Source organism: Lepisma saccharinum, chromosome 17 (assembly GCF_977018435.1).
Source record: "Lepisma saccharinum chromosome 17, izLepSacc3.1, whole genome shotgun sequence".
NCBI lineage: Eukaryota > Metazoa > Arthropoda > Insecta > Zygentoma > Lepismatidae > Lepisma > Lepisma saccharinum.
Genome location: NC_139245.1, coordinates 45,296,396 through 45,322,141, shown reverse-complemented (window position 1 = coordinate 45,322,141; position 25,746 = coordinate 45,296,396). Strand labels below are relative to the sequence as shown.

Sequence of the window (25,746 nt, the reverse complement as noted above, 5' to 3'; positions counted from 1 at the left end):
AAAAATGTCCAATCAAACATTTCTTCAGATGTTTGGACTTTATTATATGTTTAGCTGCTCCTTAAAGCTCCGGGAGCTACCAAGAGCAAACACTCATGGCTGTCCAGACGTCTTAATGGAAGGACCGCGCTTCCAGTCGATTGACGGACGCAGCTTCTGATGTAGTGCTTGCACTTCTCTTCTGGGAAATTGATGTTTTCTGTTCGCGTCCTGCCAATACAGGACAGGGGGACTCTGCATTGCGACTGCGACGGTTAGCATGAAGTTTTCTTGATCTACTACCGCTCTCCCAGTCTACTTCGCCTCCCTTGTTTGCACATTAAACCCGGTATCCACTTGTTGCAAACCAGCGTATCGTATCTCCGTCCCGTATCAATCATTGATACGATATGGACCCCGATTTGTCGCGTATCGTTACTGCGTTCCGTATCATCCACCCTGTAGCATGATTGATACGGGAGTGCTATACGGTGGTCCGTTCTTTTTATTCACAGTCCGGCCTCAAATGACGATGAGTACACCGCAGCAAGTGGCAGCAGCCGCATAGATTTTCATTAATTACGTTTTATCGAAAAAAACTTTGCGTTTGTTTTCTAACTTCCTCACACGCATCTTGTTTTAAGAATTTTGTTGTAGTACTCCGGATGTTTAGGGTCCCACAGGATTCCATATTTCTTATATATATATCAATAAAAGCAATAGTATTTTCCTTATCCCACTCCATAATAAAGATAATAAAGAAAATAAATTGACAATGGGACGTACTGTCCTACACACTGAAGGATGATGCAACGATGCAACAAGGCAACGGAACGCGCGCATGCCCGTCTACACTGTTCCCCCCACCGCGTATCGTATCCTTCCTTTGATGTGACGGGGGAAAACCGCCAAATGAGCGATCGAGTTCGTTGCGTATCTTTTCTCACATTTTGAAACGGAGCGTTGCAAGTTTTTCGAATAAATTGATACGGAACGGGGATACGATACGCTGGTTTGCAACAAGTGGATACCAGGCTTTAGAGTGCCAGGGCAAGAGCTTTTCGCTCGAGTGCCCAATAGTTCGCACGGACGACGCTAGATAGCGTACGGAATTGAGAGCTCCTCGGTCGCCATGTCGTCACGAGCAAATGACACTCGGTCTGGCAAAACAAGCGGCATGGACTCGAAGCCCGATAGTACACGTATAACAGTCATTGTTTGTTGTGTTGGGCCATAAAATAATGGATCGTGAAGTGAAAGACGGAGCAAATTTGAAACTTAAATGAACATAGTCATCATCTCCCTGCTAAGATGTAATTTAGTCTATCTTACCAAAACAGTGATATAGGAAAATGAAACCTCATTGTGGGCTGAAACTGCCAGGACTGATACTGATTAAAATATTTGATTGCATACGCTCGAGGGTGGGAAACTCGAAAGATTACGAGAAGCGAGCGAAAGTGGTCCGATACAGTACTCTATTGCATATGCTAACGAGCAGGGCTTCTCTCCGAATCTGTAGAAAGAAATGTGATGATAACATTTGCAACAGCAGGCTGTCAATACCCATGTGAGATCTCGGTTAACCAAATGCCAGAAATTAGGCGCCTGGGTAGAAGTAGCTGGTGCCACATAACGGCAGAGAGAGCTAGGTTGAAGAACTACTGATTCACGCAAACGAGTACTGCATAGGATAGAGATGTGAAAAGCAGGAAATAGAGCGTCTTGGTATGCATTATAGTCTATAGGTGATAGACTGAAGTGCCTGAAACTACGACTTTTTAACCTTAGCAGCGGCCGGCTGGTTGGAGACGAGGGAGTGGAGAAGTAAAATGGAAATGTTCCGTTTTTCTTTCGGCGGCAGTCTCTACCTGAAAAAGTGAGCCTGTCGAAAAGACTGCTAGAGTAAGTAGCTCCAGCCTGCCTGTTGATCCTACCCAGGGTTGAAAAAATGTCGCTTACGAACTGTGTCTTTCACAAAACAATATAGTGATTTGGAAATAATAAGAGACGCGAGATCGACTGATCTATCACTGCTAGACCCGCTAGTCCTCAATGCACGTCAGTGGCCTAGCCTACTGTATCTTCATATAACGCAAGCCGCGTCACCAACTAAAAGGTCATGCATGCAACCATGCATTAGGTCAAGCCCCCTTCCCAAGAAAATAGGCCGCTGACGCCCCTGGTCCACAAATTTATGCCATTTTTGTATCGCGTTTGAAAGACAGACCGCAAAAGCAGAACTGCCGCAAATTTCTGAACAGATCCATCTGTGAACAGTGTATGCCAACATCACAAATTTTGCGAGACGCCTAATTTCACGTTACCGAGTGTAATTGTATACCACAGGCACAATGTCATTTAATTTTGGAAAGAATTTCTTGCAAGTCCACGGGTCCCAAACAGGATGGTATTTGGGGTATCACTTATGTCGGTGACCACAAATTTAGCGAAGCGTAAGCTTTAATTTAAAACTAATATCTAAATGTTTGCTACTGAGGTGCTACAACCAGTGAGGTATCGTTCATGGGCTCTCACTATTTGCAGATTAGCACCTTCTAACGTGGGATTGGGTAACCTTACAGTTAGCTTTAGCTGTCTCGTGGGGGAGGGGAGGTGTCAAGTGAACGATCGACGTTTTAGATGCTAGGGGGGACGATCCCATTTACCCTCAAGTTGGTTCAGGATTTATTGTTGGAATTAGGAGTTTCATGTGGGGGATCACAGCCCCTCTTAATCGAGCCATGCCTTTCGCTGCCGCCATTCTAGCAGCTGGTCTCGAATTAGCGCCAGGTAAAATATGCTGACAATTATGTAAAGAATTCCCCCATTTGGGAGGACGGTTAGGGTCCTCCTGAACCGCAGATGGAAGTTGGCGTCCCTGCTCCCATCTAGCGGTAAGTGGGGGAAGTAGAGGAGCACTCAATTAGTTTCCCAGAGGTTCCTCGAGCCCCTTTCTCATCCGGCATGCTCCACCTGGCGTCTGGCTCAATACCTGCGCTGGAAGTCGATGCTAAGTATATGAAAGCCGTCACAGGGACTCCCGCAAGCCATGAATTATAGAGGAGCGCACTTCGCGCGCTAACTTCGTCGGGAGGGCAGGGTTAACCTCGCTCCCCCGCACTCAGGGAAGTCGCAAGCTCAAGGCAGCTTAATGAACGGAACAGTCGTCAGAGAAAGGTAGCCCTTGTGACGAAACCGCAGTCTGTATTCCTTTGAGGCACCGGCCTCGAACTTAGAAAGAGACGGAACACGGCCCTCTTTTTTCATCCTTCTCTCTGGGGGAGAAAAATGGGAGCTCATAAATGAACATAACTTTAAATATACAAACTGAAAAAAAGAATACCGCGGTAGTGGCAGCACTGAAACTTCAAGGCTGACTTCTGGAGTCTGAGACAACCATGGAGAGATGCCACTCCAGTGTCCAATTAACCTTTTTGCTTTGGGAGGGGAAAAAAGGGGGGATTCAATGCTGGATGAAAATATGAACAAGAAATGCATGTATTTGCAAGGAAATTTTTACGCTCCCTAAGCAACCGACAACATGGATCTGCAAACGTGAAGCCAGCGACTCCAGCCATGCAAGAAAACTGAAATAGTCCATTACCGCGACAGTTGTGGGATGGACATCTACAAATGATTGAGACCTATCTCAACATGCGATTCAAAAACAACTCTGTATTCAATTGTTGTTTTAAGTCCACCTTATCCACAGATACGCTAATCGGGACTGGGCCTACAGATTCACATAGGCTAATGCACAGTGGTTCGGATCCCACTATACACTGTAGGTCCAGTCTAGGGATGGAGGATATCGGAAATTTGATATCGCGATATATCAAGAAAATGTCGTCACAGACGATACGATGCGATATTTTTCCGTATCGTGATATCGGCGATATATCACCTCCACGATATATATCGAAAAATATCGTGACGATATATCGCTAAAATTTCGTGACGATATATCGTCAACACGATATATATCGCCAAATATCGTGATATATCGCCGACACGATATATATCGTAAATATCGTGATGCTATATCGCCGACACGATAGGCTATATATCGGTAAAATATCGTGACGATATATCGTCTAGTTGATATCGCCTGGACGATATTTTAAAAATATCGTGATATATCGTCCAAACTAGCCCAGTGTCCCCTATCTGTACAAACAGTCGACTTAACAATGCAATTCATCTTCCCATTAGCCAAAAGTGGCAGAAACGCGAAGTAAAATAAATTACTTCCTTCAAATCTAATCATATTTGGCTACATTTCTGGTAAGTAAAAGAATTCTGCCCTCTTTGATCTCTGGGTTCTACTTTAAGAAGAAGTAAAGGGGGAGGGGGGAGAAGCGGGACCTCTCTGAACCCGCTCGACGTGTGGGAGCAGTCACTCATCCCCAGGCCCCGATCGATCCATTCGGCGCAAAACAAAGAACACGCAGGGTGCGAATAATTCAATCTTGGTGCCGACTCTTCCTCTCCCAAAAGCCTCCTTCCGCGGGCCGCAAACTTCCCAAACAGGGTTACGGAAACAGTCACAAAACAGAACTTTGTCATTAACCTCTTGTGAAAATGGGTGTGGCTTTAGCTGGAAATTGGATTTCGACTGGAGCGGTCCGTTTCTACGTGTAGGTTTTCCCTTTCCCCTTACTATTCTTTTGCTTTCTGTTCGAAAGAGGTCTGGAAGCTGGTGACCGTCAAGAATTGTACTGCAAGGAAGTAGTAGTTACCGGGTGTCACGTGAATTATTTTACGCTCTGCAGATGTAAAGACGTAGGACTGGCCAGATCTGGATCGTGATACAGTCGGGCTTCGCGTAATAATGGATCCGGGTACCCAATTTTCAGCTCCAGATCCAGGTACCTTATTCTCGTTTCCCGATCCAGTTACACAGACCTTTCTTCCAGATCTGCATACCTGGTTCTCATCCGTTTAGGATATTTCCAGAACCGAGTTAGCCAAATCTGATTTTTTAGCCACTTTATGAACTTAACATGTTACATTACTGGAGTTAACATATTTGTGTCAACGCAATTTAGGTTGTGTGTATTAAGTGTACAAATTAATTCTCGGACCCTAAATTAATCCACCTGTTATACTTTACTCTTGCAATTGTTCAAATTGGAACTTTCCCTCCAAGATTTGGGCACTCCAATACCAACTAAAAGGTGAGATAGCCGACTAGCAGTAGTAAGCATAATGTCGTTCGGGAAGTAGCACGTCAGGCACTGCATGTTTTTTGCATATGAACTGAAGAAAAATGCCGGTGAGATGAAGGAAATTATTTGTTCGGCCTTGGGTAAAGATGTCTTATCGTACATCACCTGCAAGAAGCGCTTTCGGCAATTTCGGGAGGGGAATTCCAATCCGGAAGAAGAACAGCGTCCTGGACAGCCGAAGAAAGTGGAGGGTGCACAACTGAAGAAACTATTGTACGAAAATCAAATAAATTAACGTCAACTAATTCGTTTCAGTAACGAAATTGAGAGGGAAAAAACATTTATAGTCAATGGGACTAGGCAGTTGACATTGCTGCGTGATAACGCCAGGATGCACACGGCAAAGATACTAATAAGAAGCTCTATTCATTGGGATGGGAAGATCTCCCTCATGCAGCTTATTCCTCTGACCTGGCCTCTTCAGACCTGTTTCGGCTCATGCAGCCCCACCTTGTGGATTCCCACTTCAGAAAACTTCAAGAGCAGGAAAATAGAATTGTTGAGTTTATAGACTCTAAACCGACGTCGTTCTATCGTCAGGGGATTCGCCAACTGTCTGAAAGATGGCAAAAATGTATGAATTCCAATGGAGATTACTTCGCCGATTAAAACCCCTTCCCTGTGAAATTTTCTGACAAAATGGTTTCCAGTTCTGTGTATTTTGTTCCTCAGTTTGCGTAGTAATATTTTTAAGTAGCTACTGCTTCAGCACAATTCATCCGAGTATCATGGTTTATACGTCTTTCTCTTCAGAATAGTATAGCTTTCAAATGGTACCACGCACATGTGTACATCATGTATTAGGAAAGGGAAATCGGGATAATTCGGGAAATTTCCCTCCGAAAAATCCCTTTTGGTAAATTTGGGGCCCTGTCGACCGCCCTGGATATAGGTACCCGGTTATAATCTACCTTGAAAAATACTATGGTCTATACATAATGCGTCCGCCAAGTTTCGTTGCAATATCTTCAATAGGTATGAGGGATGAGGAGGAAAAAATATTTCGCAATCCTGCTTGACAATACTATTAGATACTATCGTATCAATCCATAAGATTGTATTTTATTTTAAAAGCCTCTCTGAATGCTTCATGTTGACCAGGGCATTCACTTGTTTATCTCAGTTGTCTCAACCTCTGAGGCATGTAAACAATGCACAGTGTTGTGCTATGCAAACCTCCTGAGGTATTCAGGATATAGGAAGTTCCACCAGTCTATGGAGTCAGCGGTTTGCATAGTGGCAATTAAAAACACGATTCGGCATGGAGGAAGAGCTCCATGGCCTGGGGAATATAGAGGTGAGACAAGCTGAGAGGGGACTGACTTTGGATTGGGATTGAGGAGGGAGAAGAGGTTAGGAGAGCAGTGGAGCAAAAGTGAGACGACGCGCTGGTCAACCGATAGAGAAGCCAACAGAGGACTTAGCTTATTTTATTCATCGTAATTATCTACATTCGTCAGATAGACAGGTAACTATCCTAAACCCAGCCATGATTCAGGTTCAAAGGTTCATAAAACCCAACGAGTGACCATTGTCTTTTCTAGTTGATTAATCCCTAAATCTTACTTGTACCTTTCGCATTGCCAAGCGTTAACTCGTCATGCCAATACGAGTGCACTCATCATAGAGGATGAATGATGAATAGCTTACATCACCCAGCAATTAATTGCGAAGTGACTGGTTCTGATCCCATCATTCTATAGAATGATACGCTATTAGCAACACACAAACTCAAAAACCAAAAATAAATCACCAACAGTTCAGATAACGCAACACCAAAAAAAAATGTACATAAAGCAACTGACTAAATGTGGCACAGAAACGAACTCACGTCTGCACTTTGTCAGCATAACACAAAATTAGTTTACTTTCCTCTGAACTACTTCTTCTTCTTCTTCGTCGGCACTGAATATCGTGATATTTTAGGTCGTTGTTTCTTCAATAGCAAAACATATGTTTCACCAACAAAAAAGGTATCATTCCGTTCAACACAGATTACTTCAGTCAGAGATGTTCGCGGGCCTAATATTACGCCCAACACAGAATAAGCTATAGTGACCAACGGCGTAATATTACGCCCAACACAGGGAAGGGGTAAAACTATTCTTCATGAATAAGCATTATCTTTCTCTAATCAATACCGCCTAATACATTCGAAGTGCATAAAATAAATTTGATGCATTTTTTTCTGAGTGCACTTAAAGGGACATGGGTTGGAATCACAATTTATAATGCGTTTTAAATCTCAAACAGACAAAGCATCGACTTACCTTCACGAATAAAGTAAGCTTTAATACAATGTACCAAACATTCTCATCCGTCTTTGACACTGCCAAAACTTCGGTAAAGGACAAAATATCCATCGAAGCAGTGCCACCCGGGTGAAACCCAGCCACCAGTACACAAACTTTGAAGTTATTGGCGGTTCGCTCGCACGCTCACAGCGTAATCAGTTTTCTACGGCAAAACTCTGTCGACCGATAACGGGGATCCTCTCTTACAAATTTGATCCTCATTGATCAAAGTTCAGCGGAAGCGCAGCAACTAAGGCCTTCCTAGGTTCAATAAACGGATTATCGGATAATGCTCTATATAGTGCTCAGCAGTAGGTGAAAAAGCAAGTGAAAGGAGAGCAAGGGTTGCCAAGTCGTAGCCTGAAAGATCACTGCATTTGCCAGACTCCAACAGCTGGCATCTCTGTGTCTTAACGACCATCTAGTGAATTCATAGCCATGACAATGCAAGGCCCCATTCAACTTTTATTTTCGTTAGTTTGTAAGGAATGCTATGAGAGCTTGTTATATGTCTACCGATTTGGTAATCTTGAATGGATCTTTAGTTTAATGTGATATATGCAACGTTGAAGTATGTCCCCAGCAAGTATCGAACGCAGCACTTTGAATACCCTGAATTGATGTTTTAAGTCGACTTTATGCACAGATAGGCTAATCAGGACTGGCTGTACCTACAATTTAAAGTGCCACTGTGCAATGTGTCTCCATCAGGTATCGAACCCGGGACCCCTTGATTGCAATGCGACGACGTTACCACTACTCCATCGATGAGGCCCAAAACGCAGCACTTTGTTTAGTAATGGCTTATCCAGTACGCCTTACCAAACTTTGTTCTGAGTTCATTTTATGCACAAATAGACTAATCTGGACTGAACCTAGCTGTCTCGGTGAACGACCTCGTTAAGTGGTCGACTTTGGATCCTGCCACCGAAGTTCTTGGGATCAAATTCCAGCTTGGTCATGGGTGTTCTTTGTGAGAATCTCCTCATGAATTCCATCCTATCATCTTCATCGTCGCGATTACACAAAGGGGCAATAAAGTGACACTAAATAACCACAAATATTGAAACTTCATCTTAAAAATTGGGGCCGAATCACTGTGCAATAGGCCTAAACCGGAAAATCTTGAGTACTAGAGTTAAGTCGCTCCGTTATCGAGGAGGCCCGAAATGACTGAACGAATGAATTTAAATTCTGTGGTGTGTCAGCACTTGCGGCTATTTGCACGCTCCTAATTATGCGTGGAAATCTCTTTATCTAAATTCCAACCTGAAATATCTGAACTGAGGAGTTTCGTGATCTCTTTGATGGTTCTTTGTTGTAGTTGACGTTGCATATTTACACGGTTACGTTCATGGCGACGGTAAAGTATGGGGAGACTAGACGAAGGGAACAAGGAATTAGAAGAAAACATCATTGATTTACATCAAAGCCTATTTGCATTTTTTTAATGCTTAATGTTGCTTGTCTTCGTCTCTAAGTTGATTGATTGATTTGGTGTTTTAAGTCCATTTTATGCACAGTAAGGCTAATCGGGACTGGATCTATAGTTTAAAGAGGGATCCGAACAACTATGTGCCTCCACCGAGTAATCCCTGCCATGAGAATGAAAGATCAAATGCACAGCCGGACCCCGTGGAGGAGTGGTTAGCACATCGCGCTACAACGCCAGGGGTCCCGGGTTCGAATCCCGGGCATGGATGATTGTGAGTGTTCTTTCATCAATTTTATCATATCAAATCAACAGTCATCCCCATCTTCGCAAATTAGCCAAAAGTGGCACAAAAACCGAAGTAAAATAAAGCAAATCAAGCAAGCAACGGAATAACAAGAAAAATCACCGGCGGAATCATCGAGGCGGCGTGCGTTAAAGGAAAAGCCCTGGCATACGTCCCGAGGCACACATTGGGCAATATGTTCTGTTAATTGGAATTTCTAACACTTGTACAGTCACGGACCCTTCTGGGCTGTAACTATTCCATTGACTTTCAATAGGATTGTTACAACCCAGAAGTGTCCGTGACTGTACAGCGGAGCACTAGCTAGATAGCAAAGCTAAAGTGACCCTACAAAAGCAAAGGGTTATCCAGTCAATAGCGACGCGAGGATGAAAAGCGAGTGCATTCAGCATTCCGTCAACTGTCTGCCCTGACGACACATCAATGCTACTTGTGCAGTGAGCCTTTTGAGTTGCCTTCCAGCATGACGATACACCATCACACTCTAAGGTTTTAGATTGTGTTAAATTTTCCATCACGGAATCATTTTCTTTGAGCTGGCATTTTCTTCGTACAGACAAGACTATAAAAATAACACTATTGCAGGAAAAGTGCCAGGTGAAAGTTTAATTAATGCTGTTAAATATTTTACACCCTGTATATTTTTATGGCTGTTTTTTTCTATTAGAGGAACGAATTTTTATAGCAAAAGGAGATAGTGTTATAAAATGTAATGTTTTATACAAAATAAATTATTGAAATGTAGATTACATGATAAATATCGTCACCAAAAAGGAGACTATTTACGTGGGTCGTTCAATATATAAGTTTCCGTATGCTGTAAAACAAAATATTTTTAAGATACATTAGAAAACCATACATATATGTGTAGGAGGATCCTACCTCACTTCTCCACATAATCCCCATAGAGATTCAGGCATTCGTCCCACCGTTGCACCAATTTGTCCATACCCTTTGCAAGAAAATCAAGGGCTCTGACTATTGAGCACTATTCTCACATTACGCTTCACTTCTTCATCTGTTTTGAAACGATAACCTTGCAATTCAGACTTTAACACAAAAAGATGGAAATCACTCGGCGCTAAATCGGGGCTGTATGGAGGGTGGGGCAGCCGTTCCCACCCCAATTCTTCAATTTTGTGTTGTGTTTGCACTGCTGAGTGGGGGCGAGCGTTATCGTCAAGAAGAATGACACCAGCTAACAGGAGACCTGGTCGCTTATGTCGAATTGAGTTTTTCAGTTTATCCAATGTTTGACAATAACGGTCAGCATTAATTGTTCTTCCTCGTTCCAAAAGGTCCATCAGCAGAATGCTTCTGAACTCCTTATGACACGAGCTCGCGTTTTCCGAACAAGCATTTACTTTTCGCCCTTGAGCGCATGCGCCTTTACGTCTGATAACGAATCGATTATTGTTCCTTGTAGACGAAGGATGGCGCTTGTCAACCATGTACTTCTTTTTAATGGCATTGCTTTTTACGACATTTTCTAGCACAGGGAAACTTATATATTGAACGTCCCTAGTATCTCCCTGGATCTGTGCTTATCGCACATGAACCTGGAATTAGCTGCTATACCAAAATGGGTCCCCCAATACCAATTTAAAAATGCAAAGTATTCTATTAAAACGAAAGTAAAAATGTCGACAATCACTACTCTCATCTTCTCTCTCTCGCATACAATTGAAGGATCTCGATTTAACTGTTCTCTCATCGTTGCAATAAACCCTTTCTTTCTCGCATAGAACAATATTCTTATTTCCGAGGAAATATTTTTATTTTTATTCTTCTATAGAAGAATGGAAACGTGGAAAAAAGGAGGGTAGATGAAAATCATATCTCTTCAAGAGCTTCTGCAAAAGAGGCAATTTTTCGTTCGATCTATCTACCACAAAAGAGCGAGTATCTCTGTATCGTGGCGTGTAAGGGGAGACCTGATAAGGCACCCAAAAGTCAACATCACTTCCCCGCTTCATGCAGGCCAACGAGGCCCTGGCGCCTTGCTCCACAGCCAGGATAATCCTTTGTGGAGTTTTGTTATGCTGAGTGCCTCTTTACCGACTCAGCTTTTAGAGGGTAAATCAAAAACTAAAGGCAATTTTGTGTTTTTGCAGGAAAAAACGAAGACTGGGTATGTTTGACGTCACCACGTATATACTTGGAGTACCGTGGAAGTAGGAGTATCCATTACTGCCCCATTCAGTCTAGTGTCGCGGACCACACACATTGACGCACTACGATAATGCCAGGCCTCATACAGCAAGCGCAACAGCAGACACTGTGCACGGGCTAAGCTTTGAGTTGCTTCCACATCCTCCGTACAGCCCTGATCTGGCGCCATCGGATTACCACATCTTCGGCCCTTTGAAGGAGGCGCTGCGTGGTCGTCGGTTCAGGTCAGATGACGAGGTCCAACAGGCGTGGTTTCGTGAACAACCAAAAACCTTCTTCGCGGACGGGATACAGAATCTGATTGCACGATACCAAAAGTGCATTGCCGTGAAGGGGGCATATGTGGAAAAGTTATATGTGTAGTAGTACTTCTTGTGTGGAAATAAAGATGTCATGTGAAAATTGCCTTTACTTTTTGATTTACCCTCGTAACTACGGTATGCAGATTTAAGTTCTTGTGATGAATGAATGTACATGTTAAGTCAAAAAGAATGAAACAACTTTACACAGTTATTACGGCTTAACTATTTATGATAGAAAATCAAACAAGGCATGAATATTAAGAAAACTCTGGAAGTGTTATTACCATTTGGCTCCGCCAGGATCGCTAGTGTAGCAAAATGGCGAGTGACAAGCAGAAGGAAGATTGTGTGTTGAAATTGAGGGAACTGATTCGATCACAATGGTGCAAAGACATTTCAGCACGTAATGTGTTTGTTCCACCCATTCCGAAAGACCTGTCAGAATTACAACGGCAAATTGTTACTGCCTTCGAAATCGTAGATGATGACATCAAGTCCTGGATATGACAAGAGCTTGATTATCGTCTGGACGTTTGCCGCGCGAAACGTGGTTCTCATATTGAATCCTTGGAATGAGAGTCGTGTGAATAAAATTTCGAGAGTTTTCATTTATCTTGATGTCTTGTTTGATATTATATCATAAATAGTTACGTGGTAATAACTGTAAAGTTGATTCATTCTTTTTTTACTTCTGTAGCTCTTATCTAGTCTATCGGCGGGCAGCCTACATGCTGGCAAGGGAAGTGGAGAGCAGGGAAAACGCACTAGACCAACCAGACAACAGCGGTGGCGCCCAAATTACGACGTAGCGGAAGGAGATGCTGCGCGCACCACATTCTACAGGCTGCTGTGTTTCTTATCGCGCTGGATTGGTCGCTTCCACGCTCTCTACTTCCTTTGCCAGCACGTAGGGCGCCCGCCGTAAGACTGGACAAGACCTATAGAAAGCTTTTAGACACATTTCATTTTCGTGTTAGGGTCCTGTTTTCAATTCAGTTTTAGTTGTGTGGTGGGCAAAAATAGCCTGTGCCCATGTGGTGACGTTCCCATAATAATCTACAACGAATTTAGCGCTAGTAAAGTAACACTTCGCGACCCGACATTACAATTAAGGACAAGAAAAAACGGTATTACCCTTTGTTAGTCCTAAGAGAAACAAGTTTATCTTGGTGTTTTTGTAATGTGAGGTTGTCGCTGCCGAGACAATGGTACCAGATGACTTGACGTTTCCCAGTAGCTGGCAACAATGGAAATCCTCACTCGTCGCCGTCCTCCTTCCCCCACCCCTCCGACGCCCCCTCTGTTTGTCTTGGCCCGAGGGCGCATATGCGAGAACGCGACAAAAACCTTTTAGCATGTCTCGACGCATACAAGAAGAAATACTGGCTTCCACTAAGGCTGAATGGATTGGAATTCTCGGCTGCGGATTTGCCGGAAACCCTTCACGAGATCAAACATCGGAGATCTCTGGGATTAATCCCCATTTAGCTCCACTTCAGACGCGCACAAAAGCCCGAGAGCACACTGGTGCTGCCTACGTAATGGGGTAAAAAAACGTCGCTCGCGTTTTCATCCGTCTGAAGTTCTGCAGACATTGTTTTGAGATGGCGGCGCGTAATAAAGAGGCCAACACTGTGACGATATTGCTCTTCGAGTTACCCAGGCAAGATGCCACTTCATTAGACAACTAAACATTTGGAGATGGGGAAAAAAATCCACCTGTTCGTATGCTGGAACGCGGCCAGCGTTGATGAATTTCCAAGCAAATAGGATTTATTCCTTGGACCTCATATCCGTGCGGGAAAGCAGGCAGTTTGCTTTGCCAGAACTGACGAGATGAATGTTTCTCAACCGCAGGGCCGCGGTCCGGCAACAAGCTCTGCCATCAATTATACCGGGTGGCGAGAAATTGGTTATTTTAGTCTGCGCAGCAATTTTCATTGACAAATATTTTCTTCTGGATATACTCTGACCAAAATAATTAAAAGGTTAAAATTAATACATATTTTCTCACTACAGTTTTCCTCCAACAAATATCATTAAAATCCCATTAACAGTAATAATATATTTATCAGTTTTACGAGTGCAATATTGTACAGGGTAGTCCAAATTTTCTTATACCCCCGAGTTGTTATCACAGTGGAACCAATTAAACTTGCACTCTGCCTTCAGATGGCTCACACAGTAACTATAGCGTGGATGAATGATGAGCAGCATATGTATGGACACATGAACGTCCACAGACCAGTTAAGTGTAATATGACTTCACTGCAAGATTTAACATAGAGGCCCAACTTAGACAGGGAATAATCTCACACGAGACATGCAGCTACATTACGTGTCAATAAAATGGTGGAAGTCATACTGACCTTCTGGATCGCTAACATACTAAACTGTTCTGCAGGGGAGGGGGGGGTAACAAGACAATAGGACCACCCTGTAGTCGTTTATTTCCCAATTGATATTACCATGAATATTTATTTCAGTGTTCAACATGCCCATGAAAATCAGTACTTACCAAATTAATTTAAAGTTGGCCTGATATAACTACTAGTTAGATCCACGCAACCACGTGCAGTGGTTAACAATTAATTATATATACCAACGTGTGTGTGTGAGTGTATGTATGTATGTGTATTTGTCAACAAGTCAAGGTCTAGACATCTTTTGTATCTTTGTTACTAAGGGTCACTTTTCTGTCACTTTTGGCCAATTGCGACGATAGGAATGATTAACGATTGGATAAAATTGAAGAATGGACACTCACTCACAAGAGTTTCACGGTCTTTACTTCAGGTGGATTAATCACGAGTCGACCACTCAATCACTTGGCCATCGGGCCTGCCCCTTTAATGTTTTGTTACTTATTTCATTTCATTATTGATATTTTGTTACAAAGTATATTTAATATATATCCAAGATATGTCAAGTAACAATTAACTACTCCAAAGCACTCAAAGGGAAAACGCCGTTTTCAATCATACTAGCTGGCTCGCGTTAATCGATTGATTTGGTGTTTTAAGTCCACTTTATGCCAAGTAAGGCTTATCAAGACTGGACCTACAGTTTAAAGTGGGATCCGAACAACTATGTGCCTACACCGGGTATCGAACCAGGGACCCCTAGATTACAAGCCGACGACGCTACCACTACGCCGTCGGGGAGGCCCCTCGCGTTGATGAGAATGAATTGTGAGGAAATTACTCGTATAAAGAAACAGACACCATGGAACGTCTATGAAAGCAGACATCGTATCTTCCTGCAGTAACTATTTCTCCACGCACGCTTATATACTTTTCAAAGAACCTCCAAAAAACTCTGTTCAGCATTTTATATATATATATATATATATATATATATATATATATATATATATATATATATATATACAGACGGCCGAATTACAGGCACACAAAACATACCAGCAATTCGCGAGATCGTCAGCTCGTGAGTTTTACATGCTCGATCATCTTCAGCAAGAAGATGAAAAACTCAATATGCTGACCAAGGCAGAAATTTATTTTATTTTAAAACATAAACTAAACGTTTAGTTTATGTTTAAAATAAAATAAATTTCTGCCTTGGTCAGCATATTGAGATTTTCATATCATGGACAAGAAGATAATCGCACGCTGGACAGGGCTTCGTCAAATGACATCAGGGTCTCCAAACTCTGGGGAAATTAGTTCGTGCATTGCGGGCCCAGGAGGACGTTGTTTTCTCCCCCTGCATCTCTGAGATTGCGCAGGACCGCAGGCGCTGTAATAGCATGCCCCACTCCACCCACACGAAAAAATAAAGGTCCGAGGCGAAGCGTTTTTACAGGTTTCTTCCGTTTAATTTTCTTACAAACAGCTGAAATGGAAGTGTTGATGACGTTTGGGTCCTCCACGATGACACAGTGGCTGGCACTGTCAAGGGATCCCGGGTTCGACTCTTGGTAGAGGCACGTTGCGCAGCGGTTCGATTGGCACTTGAAACTGTAGGTCTGCTCCCAAATTAGACTATGAGCAAAAGGAGGACCTAATGTAAACTTTATAATTTAAATGGTCAAGTTTTGCAAGAGCTCTTTCGAGGAGTTGTTCCAGAAACAGGTGACTTATAGCTTCAACCATACGCGATCATCGCAAGACGGTGTCGTTGACTCACTCTGAATCACACTCGTCTCTCCTTAACAAATGAAACAGAGATATCTCAATGCCTACTTACAATAATACGAATCCATTAACCGCATTCCGAAGAGACATTGCACTCACCTGAAATAGAGAAAATAAGATTCAATGCCAGATATGTTTAAATAACAAGCATGGTACAATACAGATGTTTATAAGAAGAAGAAAAGTAGAACTGTAAAAAATACTGTCAGACAGAACTACGCTACGCAATTCCTGTTTTTTATTCACAACTAGCAGACCTCCGTGGCTATCGCAGCACGTTACGACGACAGGGGTTCCGGGTTCGAATCCCAGCCTGGGAACAGTTGCTCCTTGTGAGTGTCTCATCATGAATTTCATCATCTAGATTAGCCAAAAGGTGCAGAAAGCGACGTAAAATAACCCTATTTAATCTATTTTCTTAACATCTTTACACTTTTGCCAAATGGGAATTGCGTTCAATTACACGAAGAGCTTAATTTTAACATCTTCATTCTACCACTTCCATTACACGTTATTTTATAAGTTGACACTTTGATGTGGCCGAGCTTCTTTGATGTTTAATATAGATACTTTTTGTACTACCTTCTGACGATGTCCTCGAGTTTTGGTCGTAAAGCCCAGAAAAATTACTTTCACCCTAATGTTCAAGAAGTAAGCTTTATCCCTCCCCTCTTTTTCTTTTACTTATAAAGTTGAAGAAGCACCCAATCAAATGCTTCCCACACACGCCCAACGCTTCATCTTCAAATTTAATACAACTCCCACGCGCGCTTTCACAAGAGTGGAAAAGCGGAGAAGAATGAAATGAAGAGAAAGGGCACACATTGTCCTCTACCTCTTTTCCCCCAGTTATCAGCAAACTTTCTTTTTCGTGTTCGTTTAAGATGTGCATTTGAGTCATACGCTGTTACAGTTTCTTCAATTTGTTTTTGTTCTTACCTTTAATTTGCATTTCTGTTATTTTTACCGAGGGTGTGAAATCACGGAGGACAGGGGGAATTCCCCCGCACCAACGATCTTGTCCTGAAATTTCACCCCCACCAAACTTTTCCGGGGGGAGAGTTTTTTTTCTAACAACGAACATAAACAATTAGTTTGAGAGTCGAATATACTTTGCTGGAATAATATCGAAAACACACACAAAGAACGGACAATAAAGAGCCTCGTCTCTAAGGACACTGAACTGAACCCAGCAATCCCCAGAACACAGAAATTAGTCCGACTTGTTATTTCCTCTCCATTTCTCATTGCCTTTCGCATTTCTACTTTTCTTTACCACCGCAAAGTATACAAATATTTATAAAATACCTAATAGTAATAGCATTTAGATGTGGATTTTATATAGGAAGCTATTATCTGCTTAATGCCTCTTAACTTTGCCCCTCCCCCATAGTCACCCAAATTACTGTTCATAGCATTGGTAGTACATAAAAATCTTCAATTAGCAATCGAATTTTAAATTAAGGACAGTCGATATAATATATTGTATATTTTATAATATAATTTCATTATGAAATAATGGACACATATTTAATGAAATATATACAATATATACCAGGTATGCCGGTTAATAATTCTTAATTGATCCGAAAGAAAACAGGTGTATCTGGGGATAAAGGTAACAAATGCTTTATTCAAAATATGCACCATCGCTAGCTATACATTTTGCCCATCTGTCCGTCAAATTGTGGATGCCCTACCAGAAAAATCGTTCACATTTTGAGGAGATCCAGTCAGCAAGCCATTGTTCGACATCTTCGTAATTGTTGAAGTGTTGCTGGGAAAATGAGTGACACATCGATGAAAACAAGTGGTAGTCCGAAAGGGTTAAGTCTGGTGCGTATGGCGGGTGGGGCAAGAATTCCCAGCCAAGTGCAGAAATGGTGTCTCTGACGCCTTTCGCTGTGCGAGATGAGGCGTTGTCGTGCTGCAAAATCACTTTTCCGTGTCTTGTCGTCCAATCTGGATCATTCCCATGGCATGAAGACGATCAGATATGGTTTGGCGACCAATATTTAACTTCTCTGCCAGTTGTTGTTGCGTTTGCGTATCGTCTTCGTCCAACAGTGCTTGCAATTCGGCGTCTTGGATTTTTTTCGGCTGGCCCCGGCGATCTTTGTCTTTCAAGTCGAAATCACCACTTTTGAATCGTCGAAACCAACGCACACACGCGTCTTGCGTTAGTACATTGTCACCGTACGTTTCCACAAGGATACGATATCTTTCAGTCGCGTTTTTCTTTTGATTGAACAAGAAAAGCAGGACGTGCCGCACATGCTCCTTATTTGGTTTGAAGGTCGACATGTTTACCACACAAACCCAATATCACCATCACTCGCACTCGGTTGCACATCCACTGCGTTTTGACAGGTACTGTCCTGGCAATACACTGACGTAACAGTTGAGACTGTGCACGAACCCTTGCTTCCATCGCCAGCGACGAAATTAAGAATTATTAACTGGCACACGTGGTGTATGTGGGTGTTTATATATATATATATATATATATATATATATATATATATATATATATATATATATATATATATATATATAATATCGCATGTTGTGTGTATCTGTCTTATCCTTCCCCAAACACCCCCACCAATCTGCAGTGACTTCGCACTCTGTTCTAACCTCGGTTTTCTTTCATTTCTGGTTAATCGCGAATAGTAGTGATGATTATTTGGAAATAATGAAGCGACACTCGCAAAGAACACCAAGAACCCCGCCCAGGATTTCAAACCGCTCGGCTTGCTACCTTGGACTATCGAGGCGATGGCTCTACCAGATGGGTATCGCCTTACAATCAAAGAGTCCTGGGTTCGTTCGCCGGTGGAGGCACATTACCCAGTGGCTAGAATCTCGTTTAAAACTGTTGGTCCAGTCCCATTTAGGAATTAACGGGGCTTAAAACAAAGCTTGTGTAGCTATGTGAGTGCTGATTAAATGAAATCGCAAAGAAATACCCGTGTCCCTGTCGGGATTCGAACCCGATAACTGAGACTGCTAAATAAAATATTCCAAATACACACACACTCGCACATTGCGAACCACTTGGCATAGAATTAATTTGGGATGGTATCAAGACGAGACAAGACTTGACAGTTTCTCGGTCTCGTCTACAATTTTAAATCCTGTCTCGCTCTCGTCTCGGTCTCGAAGAGAAAGTTTCGAAATATATATTATAAAAAGCATATACAGAGTCGTTACGATATCTTGATTATGAAATTCCCAGACATTTCAAGGTTTTCCAACACAAAAATGAAATTCTCCACACATGTTTATCATCGTGATTTTTGCTCTAGAACCTTGTATTTTCAATTAAATAAAGACATCCGGTAATTATTATGAATATTCACTTTCACTAAAAGCAAATTTCACGTACGTACATGACTTATCTATAAAATCAATTAGATATCCGCTTGGTATGTGTGAAGTAGTCGCGAAGTAAAGCAAATGTGATTCAGGTAACGTAGACTTTTTCGTTCTCATCTCGATGTTTACAAGGCAGTCTTGGTACAGCCAACGGCAAATTGTCCATCGCTTTTCCTTCATTCTTCTTTAATTCTACTTCCTGTGTTGTTTTAAGGAATGGAATTCTGTTGATGGGAAGCAGATGTTGTCCTCTGCTTATTGACGTTGTTATTTCAAATCAAGATCGTCACATTGCGAAAAACAGAATGAATGAAGATGATGAACAATTCGCCTATTGTTACTTTTCCCGTTGGCTGTACCATCCCTAGGCCGTCACTCCGAAAAGAGGCCTAGTGGAAGACGTCCATTTTAAAGGGTAGATCCAGTCCTAACTGCACTATCTGACCATAAAATGGAGTTAAAAAAATATGTACACCAAACTTATATGTTCGTATTCTAGACATCGAGATCGATGCATACCACTACGTCGAAGCTCAAATTGCACCACGGGGGTCTTCAAGGTGAAGGGGAGAATGACAGCTTATGAAATCTCAGACAGGCAGTTTGAACAATTCAGAAACTTTCTTCGAACACCATCTACGTACTTTCCCTTTGGGGTTCGTTTTAGAAAAACCACGGGAAGGACAGGGGGGGAGAACAAGATACATTAAACAATATCAGGAGAAATTCTCCAAAGATATTTCGGGTTGGAAGTTTCCGACAAGGAAGCAGAGCGTGAGGAAAATTTCTAAGAAGCTCTAATTCCGTGCCACGCGTGGACGTCAACTTAATCCCTGCGGCACGAAGGCCTGGAACTTTCCGACTTTCGGCTCCTAAGAACTTGATTGATGTTCTCCTGGAAGTTCCAAGTGACGGCATGCTCAGCGTCAGAAAGGAAAAAGAGCTGCTTTCTCGGCCACTTTCCTCCATTTTTCACGCGGTTTCCAAATTGGAAGAAATAATCTTGGTTGCAGATGAATGTCTGATTCTTATCCTGCCAAAGCATTAGTATTAGTTAATTAAAATCAATAGGCAAGGTGGTGGTTCTAAAAATCTAGTGGGGAATGGATTCCAGTAATTTTCTTCAAACATAGGGTTATGGGCGTAGTCACCGGGAGGGGAGGGGGGTGTCAGCCCACGTGAGAAATCTTCAGATTATTTTTAGGAGAGCAAGAATCACAACACACAGAAGGATAAGGATAGGTGGGGAGAAAATGAGACAAAAAAAATAGACAAGACGGATGGAGGACAAAAGCCAAAAGAAGGAAATTCATAAATAGAAGAAAGATTAAGATAAAAACAAAGAAACAAACAGAGAGAGAAAGAAGGAAACGGAGGAAGATAGGGATAGAGAAGAACGAAAGAAAAGAAGAGAAGGAAAACAGAAAACATAGATGAAAACTATCATGGAAACGCATAGAACAGGGGGTTCCCAAACTTCTTCGCTTCACGGCGTCCTTAGTGTTTCAAGATATTTCCGCTGCGCACAAGTCAGAATGAAGGCCTATCTAACACTTGCAACGCTCAGTTACTTGTAAGGTCGCTTGCCTTTAGTTAAAAAATAAACACAAATTTCAAATTCAGAAATATTTTTTTATGTAAAAAGTACTAAATAAGCACATATTTGAAACATTCATATCATTGACTCATAATTCAGGGAAAATATTGAAACATTTCGCGGCGCCCCTGTAAGCCAGCCACGGTGCCCTAGGGTGCCGCGGCGCACACTTTGGGAACCACTGGCATAGAAATTAAAAGAAATATAAAGAGAAAAAATGAAAACAGAAAAATATAGAAGATTGAGATACAGCAAAGAAAAGATGAGTAATAGTACGAAGGTGTTGATGTAGCGACAGTGGCACAGAACACCCGTGCCCAAACCGGGATTCGAACTCGGGACCAGTAGCGTCGTAACGCGCTGTGAGAAACCCTCCGGCACCGAGGTCGGCATATCTTTTCTGTCGAGGTTGATCACATGGTACAAACGAACGGGGTAAATAAAATCATCCAAGCAACTGAAAACATTATTTTAATAGACCTTTATTCTGTAAATGTGATGCAATAGTTCTTACATTGGTGAATTTCCAATGAGGCCTAAAAATTATTTTTTTCCAAGGCGATTTACAACTTTTCACCCACAGTATAAATCTTCCTCTTCTAGGGGGGTGATGAGGAGGGGAGAAGAGTGTCACACACTGTAATATTCGAAAGGAAGATGAAATATTCCTCCTCCCATTTTATAACGTAATCTTCGGAATGGGAGAACCAGGGAATCCCATCACAGAGAATAATGACATAGATGTCCACAGGGTTGCAAAAATACCAAGGAAAAGAGGTTGAAAGGAAGGGGGCGAAATGCTCCACAAAAATGATTGATCGCCGGACACAAATGGGAATAATGGAGACAGCGCGAGGAAGCACGGGATCCCTATTTACACATGGTGTCTTTTCGGGAAGCGGTGTCAAGCCGTACCAAATGGAGGACAAGCACATCCATCCTATTACCAGATGATGCGAGGCTATAACGCAACAGAGCTGCTTTCTCATAGGCAGATGTGTTCCACTTTTGCAGCAAAGCAATCATTTTTAAAGAGAACGAGACTATACTCTGTTCCCGCTGGAGCAAGCGAACGAAAACAAGTCTCTGCAAAGTAGTGACGCGAGACGGCTCCACCAATGAGCACGTGAGAGGGAACGGGATTGCGTGGAGGGGGTAGCGACTGCAACCACCATTCGCAGCAGCGTGTACTGCTTCGCTCTGTCCACTCACTTTCCTCCCCTTGTCTGACGCTATGCGCGGCCTTGCTCCAGAGATAACTGAGACAGTGTATACAAGGTTCGTAACTAGGCCCACTTCACGATTTCTTAGAAAAATAGTGAGTTGTATCTTTTAAGCTCTTTGGCTCTAGAAGTAATTCCAGCAGTAGCCATACACACATATCCAAAACTTGTACACGATTAACTTTACATGGGTTGCACATACATAAGGGGTTCAGAGCACAAGTGGCGTAACTCCATTTTTCGTGGATTTGATTGACTGATTGATTTGATTTATTTTACTTCGCTTTTTGTGCCACTTTGGCTAATTTGCGAAGATGGGGATGAGTGATGGTACGATGAAATTTATGAATGGACTCTGACAAACATCCATGCTCAGGCCGGGATTCGAACCCGGGACCTCAGGCGTCGTAGCGCGATGTAGTAACCCACTTTTCGTGGAAATGGAGTTAAATGTATAGGATGGGCACGAAGTATTTCCAACATTACAAAGATTTATTACAACGAAACTATTACAGTTGGCTTGTAGCATAAGAAAGAGAAACTCATAAAGTTGTTTTTTTTTTTCCCCCATTTGTTCTAGGTAGATTCTGAGTTGATATAAGAGGTACTGCAATCCCTGGAACTGGCGTCAGTACAGGAAAGTCACCGATTGCTGTACAGCGACATTTTAGTAAGGAATATGCACCACCACTTGATTATAAATCATTGTTCCGTGGTATGACAAGTTTAAGGAGACCGTAAGTATACTTTTCCGCCAACAGGGCGACCATTCCTCAGTGAAGAAAGTGTTGAGGCTGTGCAGCAAGCATTCGTACGAAGCCCTTCCAAGTCTAAACCATACTTTTGAAATGCTGGATAGACTTTATGACCACTCTGTATAATAACACACTATTACAGCATCTTTAGTGCTTTAGCTAAACATATTTAAATGCGTCTTTTTTCTCAAAATTGTCTTAAATAGAGTTACGACACTTGTGCTCTGAAAGCTTCACGTGTGTTCAATAATTTAACCTCGGAAGATAACATACAATAATGCATGGCAATGGACAACACAGTACATTACACATCCTGGGTGGCTCACGAAAAACGCAAACCGCCTCGTATAATTTATGATTAATTTCACTGTCATTCCGATTGATTGATTGATTGATATTGTGTTTAAGTCCACTTTATGCACAGTAAGGCTAATCGGGACGAACTACTGTTTAAAGTGGGAACCCAACCACTATGAGCCTCCACCGGGTATCGAACCCGGCACTGTCATCCGAGTTACAGTGAACACAGGCGTTGTACATGGACTTCTTTGATTAGTTAACTTATCACTAGAGAGCAAGATGGGGTACATGACAACTGAACCGAGAACCTATAATGTTTACAACTGAAAAAGGAATTTGGCTGTAGTGAACGTACATCTCTAATTCTAAATTTAGATACACAGTTAACGCTACCCTAATGCACAATTGCAAGATGCCGTGAAGGAATATGGAGGGAGCTGGAGCGATATATATCGTCCAGACGATATATCGCGATATTGAAAAAATATCGTCCAGGCGATATCAACTAGACAATATATCGTCACGATATTTTGCAGATATATATCGTGTCGGCGATATATTGTCACGATATTTTGGCGATATACAGGGTGGTCCAAAAGAATGAACACACCCGAATAAAAGATGAATGACATACTGTTCTGCAAAACTAACACTGCAGGTTTGTAATAGGGGTGGGGGGGTGATGACGATGAAGGCCGCTATCTTGGAACCCGCCATCTTGAATTCAACTTCATAATGTTAAATGGGAAGAGAAAGCAGTCGTTTTCCCCCACTCCACGCAATTCCGTTCCTCTCATGTGTTCATTGGTGGAGCCGTCTCGCGTCAGTACTTGCGCAGAGACTTGATTTCGTTTGCCTGCTCTACAGTTAGCTGGGACAGAGTATAAAAAATATACACAGGTCGTCCTAATTTGATTCACTTTGTGTCAGCCCGTACAGAATTACTATGTGAATGGCTACTTTTATCGTACAATAACGTGGTGGGTAAGGAATAAACACACAGGTTTTCTTTTTCTTTTCTGGGGATCAGAATCCAACCCAAAATAGAAAGTTAGGACACAAAAGAAGTACTCCCCTTCCTCCCTGGGAACGAGAAGTATGATAGTATGCTTGGTATGAAAGATGAAGACAGCAGCTAACAACTCGAAGAATATGCACGTGTAGATATTACACTGCGAAGACAGGCAAAGCGTAAGAAGTATGATAAACGAGCGCATTAACGAACGGCAAAAAAATAATGGTGCCGAGAGCACCCAGGAGGAAGGAAGGTGTTGAAATCTAATTATTACCCCAAGACATACCGGAACTTCGCAGTGTGTACACTGTTCGTACCGTAAAGTTTACAATATTCTTCCGTTAAAATTTAACAGTCGGGCCTCTTTCTATGTAAATTTGAATATTGTATCATTCATAATTTACAGTTGAGTGCACCATAATTATATTTTTAAAAAACTGATCCATTAAAACTGGATTTATTAGGTTAAAATATAATGGTCGCTAATACCTTAAAACCAGCCACGCCCACTTTTTATATTGGAAAAAACAGATTGAAGAAATTACAGTCTAAAACCGTCCTCAGCAATCTAAATACTGTAAAATTAGAAAGTGAAAGTAAATTTTCATCACTACTTGGCCTCAAAACTGTGTGAGTTTTAAAGAATTTATGAATTACATATTTACAAGACCTATACTTTATCTTGTTTTAATCTTTTCCTTCTGGAAAAATAATCCAAATTCCACGTACAGTGCGATGCACAAGTATTGCTTAGCAAATTTCCCATGACTATTTTCATTAATTTTTCTTTTGCATTCTACGCGTCTTAAAGGAATAGATTTTTAATTATTCTGGTACAGAGGCTGTCAGCAGATTGTTTTTGGTTTCAATTATTGAAACTTTCATTGGGTAAAACAAAAGAGCAGGAACATGGTATTGGACCATGTGTTTGGTAATACTTATGCATTCCACTGCGTTCAAAAAGTTACGAAACCCTGTGGGGAAACGAATGTCAATGTTTAATTCTTATCTATTGTCTTACTTGTCGTCTTCCAAGACAACAGATCTCAAGGGAGTTGTGGCCAGCTTGATCTCCGGATTTAACAACCCGACTTTTTCTTGTGGGGGTACCTGAAAGACGCCTACGCAATTCATCCACACAGTTTTCAGAAACTGCAAGCGAGCACTGATGAAATCTCACAGCAAGCATTGCACATTGTGTTTAAGAACACGCTTCACTCATTTACTGCGAAATAATTTGTTTTTCTGTAAGGTTGCACGTTTTAAACCCCTGCAATACAGGAGAAGGAACACTGTCTCCTAGAATGGTCTTGAGGGAAACTGTTTTCATTGCTGCATCGTGGTTGTCTGCAATGCGGTCTTAATTACTCATTGTTAACTTCGCCACGAAAGATAATTATGCAACCGCATGATGTCAAGACGATGATCAGATCGTTACAGCTCTCGCCCAACTGCAAGTTGATGGTGCGATTGTCCCATTGTTGACTGCGTCTACCTTTGCGCGTACAGAGACCAGACTTGGCATGGTTGCGTCTCGTGAATTAGGAAATCTGTCTCGTTCTGTCTTGTCTCGAATTGCAAATATTGTGTCCCGTTATCGTCTA

At 42.0% G+C, this 25,746-nt stretch overlaps 1 protein-coding gene across 2 annotated transcripts in view; it reads right to left on the bottom strand.

The window, feature by feature from the left end:
• The window catches only part of alpha-Catr (alpha-catenin related), a 717,773-nt gene that overhangs the window by 592,175 nt on the left and 99,852 nt on the right, over positions 1 to 25,746 (bottom strand). The gene's annotated exons all lie outside the window — the stretch shown is intronic.